This window comes from Stylophora pistillata, chromosome 6, assembly GCF_964205215.1.
Source record: "Stylophora pistillata chromosome 6, jaStyPist1.2, whole genome shotgun sequence".
Taxonomy (NCBI): domain Eukaryota; kingdom Metazoa; phylum Cnidaria; class Anthozoa; order Scleractinia; family Pocilloporidae; genus Stylophora; species Stylophora pistillata.
This window is the reverse complement of record NC_142524.1, coordinates 17,293,828-17,300,179: the sequence shown is the minus strand read 5'-3', so window position 1 is coordinate 17,300,179 and position 6,352 is coordinate 17,293,828.

Sequence of the window (6,352 nt, the reverse complement as noted above, 5' to 3'; positions counted from 1 at the left end):
CCCATTTAGCCCTGGTAAGGACTTCCGCTGACTGTATATCCTTAGCGATTTTGTAAATGACTCTTGCTGCCCTGCAGTGTAATCTTTCCACTGAATCGAGGTCGTCTTCTCGGTTAGTACCTCCCCATATAGATATGCCGTACGTTACTGCAGGAATTACAACTCTAAAATAAAGATTTAAGAGATCCTGTTTAGGTAAGAATCTGCTCTTCTTTATAAGGCTTAGTTTATTGGCAAACCTCTTCTTCAGTTCCTTTATGTGAGTGGACCAGCCAAGCTTATGATTGATGGTCACACTCAGAAGTCGACTATGTGTAACCCATTCTAAGTTGTTACCTCCGAGGTATGTGGGTGGTAGAGGGCCAGTGAACGATCCTCTATAAATTAGCATACAATCTGATTTCTCTGGGTGTGGCGGTAGCCTGTTCTTCACGCACCAGTCATACAACTCTTTTAGGGATTGATTTAACGCAGCTGCCACTTCGTCTATAGTCTTCACAATACATCATACGGTGGTGTCGTGGGCATACATATAAACAGACCCTGACTGGATGGACGCAACAAGATCGCTTGTGTACAAGGTAAAAAGAGTCGGCCCAAGGACGCTCCCTTGGGGGACCCCAGAAGGCGTTAAGCGGAGGCTGGATCTTTGTCCGTTTAGGACCGTATACTGTAACCTGGATGTAAGGTAGCTCGTCAATCAGTTTAATAAGGGTCCGCGTATTTCAAATTGACATCGAAGCTTGTTTAGTAGGATGCCGTGATCTACGCAATCGAAGCCTTTATTGAAATCAATGAATGCCACGCCCACCACATAACCAGTGTCTATTGAATGTCTCCAGGCTTCCGTTAAATGGGCGAGCAGAAGCTCAGTGGAGTAGCCCTTGCGATTTGCCTATTGATTGTCTGTTACCAGGCGATAGTTTAACACATGGTCGACAGTCGCGTCATTAACACATGACTCTGAGATCTGGCTTAGCACGCTGAGGATGGAGAGAGGGCGATTGTTTCCTCTATCCGTTTCGTCGTCTTTTTTATGTACTGTCGTTAGCTTTGCTGTTTTCCACTCCAGGAAGACAACGCCTGTCTTAAAACTTGACATAAATAGGGATGCCAACGGGGGTGCCATAGTCTCTTCCAGAAGCGTGAGGAGCCTTGGGGCGACTTCATCCGGGCCGGTTGCTTTGTTCGTTTTCAAGTTCAGTATTTTACTTTTGACTGTGCCCTCATGAATGTTAATAACAGCTAAAGTTGGTATGTCTGTTGGGTCATCCGCTGTGCCTGTACCGATTTGTGGCGCCGACAGATATGCCGGTAACTGTGCCGCTAGTTCTGTGCCAATCGAGGAAAAGTAAGCATTCATCGTCTTGGCTTTTTCCACATCGCTAATGGCTAGGCTCCTATAATCAAGTTTAAAGGGCCCTATTGATTTTTAACATTTTGACAAATTTGTTGCGTCTTTCACGAGTCTCCAGTAAGCAGCTGATCGATCGTGAGGTTTTAACCTCGTTGACTTTTCTTCTGAAGAAATCCGCTTTTGCTCTCCTAACAGCAGCCGTGATCGTATTTCGCAGGTATTTATATTCGCGCCACTTTTCATTGTCATTCGTGTTAAGCGCTTCCTTGTAAAGTTTAAATCGCCTGTTCATTTTTTTCCTGATGTCGTTAGTGATCCATGGAAGTGATTGACTTCTCACTTTTATTTGTTTCATCGGTGCGTATTCATTTACAATTTGTTGGAATATTTTTCTCCACAGCCATAGCGATTCGTCCGGGTCGTCGAAGATCGTAGCTACGTGAAAAGGTGCATTTTCCATATCGCGTTTAAAGCTGTTCTCATTCAATTTTTTATAGTTGCGAGTCTGCACGAACTTAGGTGGTGGACGTTTGCAAACAAGCCTGGCAACAGCGTATACTAGATTATGGTCTGAAATTCCCAAGGGGTAGGAGCCCGCATTTCTGATCAGGTCTTTACGCGTGGTGACAATAAGGTCTCTGAGTGTGTTCCAAGTAGGTGTCACGCGGGTGTCACTAATGATCACATTTTGCATGTTAAATAACTCGAAATTTTGTTTTAATTTTATCGAATTTAACGGCGCCGCCGTTGCGTTTGAAGTCAGAAGGGACTTCATAATTGCAATTGAAATCGCCCAGTAGGAAAACATTGTTCGATTTCAACCAAGCTGCTTCAAGGACTGCGCTTAAGGTTTCAAAGAAGTCTTGTTGGTCCGGTAGGCCATACACGACCGAAATAAAGCATTATTCATTGGAAGTTTCACTTCAATCCAAATAGCTTCTATGTCGTTGTGGTTAAGTTTCTTCGATGAATTACTCTTAAGTCTTCCCCGTAGTAAAGAACGCGTCCGCCGCCTTTGAGTCCAGTTCTGTCTCTGCGAAGGAATTTCAGACCGTCTCTGTTGAGTTCAGAATTACAGTCTTTGATGTGAAGATGACTCTCTGTGATTCCAATTATGTCAAATTTACAGAGTTCCTGCAAACTCTCAGTTCATCCAACTTGTTTCTGAGACTACAGATGTTTCTGTGAGCAATTCTCAAACATTTTGGAGAATAGTCATGGCTGGTGAGTAGGTTACCTAAATGGGACTCTGTTGATTTGACATCTGTAGTACTTTCGTTCGGAGTGTTGTGCTCTTCCAGCTCGACGCTTGACAAAAATGACTTATTCGATAAGGTGGCAAATGGTAGTGTAGATTTAAGTGTACACTGTCCACAAACCCAATTTCGTGCGTTCTCTTGAATGCGGTTAAACTCGTCTGACTTGACATTTCCACATTTCAAATGGTAATTACTTCCACAGGTCGCACATACAAGCGATCGATGGTTGATCGCTACCGTTGTGAAACACTCCTGACAGCACGGTTTCTTGGAAGGTCCGGAATTTGGGCAGATATCTCCTCTAATGACTAAACGACTAAGGTTAAATGTTGAGTCGCTGTTCGGGTAGCGACATGCCCTAAATCCGAAGTATCCCTTGACTGTAAATCGAACACGTGCAACATGGCCGCAGCACTTGAGAGAAAACTTACACCACAATGAGCTATAATAAACGCGGACCGTGGAGGTTGGATTTTGTTGACAAACACATTCAAAAGAGGCAGGTCTGTTACGCCATGAGTCGAAAATACAGAGACCGTGCAAGAAAAGAGCTACCTTCAGTAGAGAACAAAGGGAGATGCGTCCGTTCAACATCTTGCTTGCAATGTTGATGTCAGTGACTAGGAGCACCGATATTTCCTGTTCCCCTGCTCTGTAAAGACCTTATTTCCTCGAATAAGCACCCACGCTTTAATGGGCACCCCGGCGATAACCACAACTGATGCTCTAACTGCTAAGAAATGGACTCGTTAACCTTCAACTTCTTGTTCATGCATACGAAAACGCGTTTATCGTGCCTTATGTCTACACATAATGTAACAAGAGCACAACAACTGAGATGCTACAAAATTTTTGAAAAATTGAAACCCATGTATCACGAGAAATACAAGAAAGTCTGGGCATGATCATTCTGGTGAAACAAACCGGGCGACCCTAAAGGCCGGAACGGTGGAATGGCGGAATGGCGGAATGGCGGAAAACGACCCCAAATCCTAAAACCAGGAACGGCGGAAAATGACCCCAAATCCTAAAATCCGGAACGGCGGAAAATGACCCCAGATCCGAAAATCCGGTACGGCGGAAAATGACCCCAAATCCTAAAACCCGGAACGGCGGAATATGACCCCAAATCCTAAAACACGGAACGGATGACAGGGCATGTTGCACAAATTTTGTACAATGACAGTCAAGTGCTTGGCTCATTCATTCTCACGACGATAACGCGCGTAACCGAACTTAGAGCAAGAGAGGATTACATGGGGTCATGCGCGTGGGAATTTATCATGGCGTGAGAAGACAAAAGAAAGTTAAAAGAAGGAAGCCGTCAAGAAAAATTTGAAGAATTTCTCCGCGACCAGGTGTCCAAAACTACGGAGCCCGCAGTTACGTGACGAGTTATTTGACGAGTTATGAGACAAAGTGGTCCACGTGCGCGTGCAAGTAGGTCTGAGATGGACATGGCAGATACATTATTCAACGAGGTGTGTTTAACACAGCTTCTTACGGAGCCCGCAAAGGGCCATTATCAAACATAATTATTTGACGAGTTACGTGACGAGTTATTTGAGAAGTTACGTGACGAGTTATTTGACGAGTTACGTGACGAGTTACCTGACGAGTTACTTGACGAGTTACGTGACGAGTTATTTGACGCGTTATGTGACGAGTTATGTGACGAGTTATTTGACGAGTTATGTTTAACACAGCTTCTGGTACATTTGCTGGCGATAAATTCCACTGAACTTAAAACACGAAGATTTATGGGTTGTCGCGTTTAACTTGATGTTGGAGCGTCGCTTGTTAACTACCGTCGCAACATTCAGAAAATTATTCAACATTCTGATAATGCTTTGGCTTTTTACCCATATTTTATCTCTTGCAATAAGGTGGACTCGTTGTTACCACAAATGTAGCTTCCATTGCGGGCCTATGTTTACGTAAATATCCGGTCAATCGCCCATGTGCTTTGAAAGGGAAAATCTTCGCGTTCATTTCAAAAAGTGTTTTGTTGCCGTGTATTGTCGTTGTTTGTAAACCCTAAGCTCGAACAGTCGGTGAGTTTTCATGTCAGTTGTTTATGTTGTAATTTCGTTTGCTTTAAGTGTGTTTTCTGTTTGCAGAAAACCTCTCCCTTACTGGTTTAGTTTAGTTTTCGATTTCAAGCACTATGTGTTTCTGTGAAATAAACAACAACAAAAAGAAATGGTTCACCTGTGTCCACTTCTCTGGAGTACAGGGTTTTGCAATTATTTTGGATTCCACGTTAGAAAACATCTCGCAGAAGGCCTAGTTCTCTCAAAGCTGAACTTGCACGGTATTTCATCCCTTGCCTGTTTATCTAGAAAAGCGTCTCCAACGTCTACAGAATGCGTGTGCTGGCTTTGTCACAAGAAAATTTGCAGGTCTCGAGGATATTATTAAGTTAAACTGGTTACCAGTTAAAGAAAACGTTGAATTCAATATTCTCAAACTCGCTCATAAATCATTGTACGACAATAATAGCTTTCCTGAGTACAGTGCGACCTCTATAAAGCGGCCACCCTCCATTGAGGGGCCACTTTCCAAAGTCCCGATTTATTTCTCAGTTAACTGCTGTATTTGATACCTCTTTTCAACGGCCACCTCTATTAAGCGGCCGCGGCCACCTTTTTGCTGTCACAAGTGTACTATTTAAATGGTTTTTTACCTCCATTGAGCGGCCAGCAAATTATCTTTCCAAGCGAAATGGTGACAGATGATATTTAACAATTATTCCAAGAGCGCGCGTTGGATATGAGATGATAGATAGCTATAATCATTTCATATCCAACAAGAGCGAGTGGAATAATTGTTTTATTGAAAACGTTAAATTAAATTATTAAATTTTACTAAATTTTGAGCTCCCTTTTAATTTTAAGCTGACGCGTACGCTTACGATATTTGTAGATTATGGCATATTGGCTCATATACCATAATGGCTAAGCCAATAAAAAGTCTTGAATTGCAGTATCCAATGATCCAGTTTTTAATAAAAGGTGATAACTGATAACAAGAAAACAAGAACTGCAATATAATCTCCACCATAACAAGTCACAAGCCACATACACGTGCAAACTTTTCACATCCGGCGCTATACAAGCATGCCAATAGCTAACAATAGATAGAGCTGAACCACTGTTTTGTTACCACCAAAATCTGTACAGGAAAACTTTATTACTACTGCACTGGTAATCTACCAAACTCCATGCTCCTCAAGTTTTGATTTTAACCATTGAATTGAAAACTCGTCTCCTGTGAAGCAGTACTCGCATGGAATTTCTAAACCATAGCCGGCCCCTCTGTTTATGTGCTTGCCTTTCACAACAGCTCTTCCTTTGTTTGTTGGCCTCTTGAGAAATTTTGTAAGCCATAGGGCCATAAGCCCTACGTGCCCTCTGTTTTAGAGCTAGAACTATGCATGGGCTGGAAATGCACTTGATGTTTTGTTACAATGAATTTTGGATTTATCTTCATATATGTTCACTTTTTTGCTATATAGAGTCAATAAAATCATGTTTTCTGCCATTCCTATCCAATTAAAATTGTACCTCTATTGAGCGGCCAACCTCTATTAAGCGTCCACGTTTCAAAGTCCCGAGGGTGGCCGCTTAATAGAGGTCGGACTGTATCTGAAACTGACTCTCCATGAAGTAACTGCTTATAATTTAAGATCATCAACAGCATCCGTACTTTTTACTCCTAGAGAATCAGGAACTTT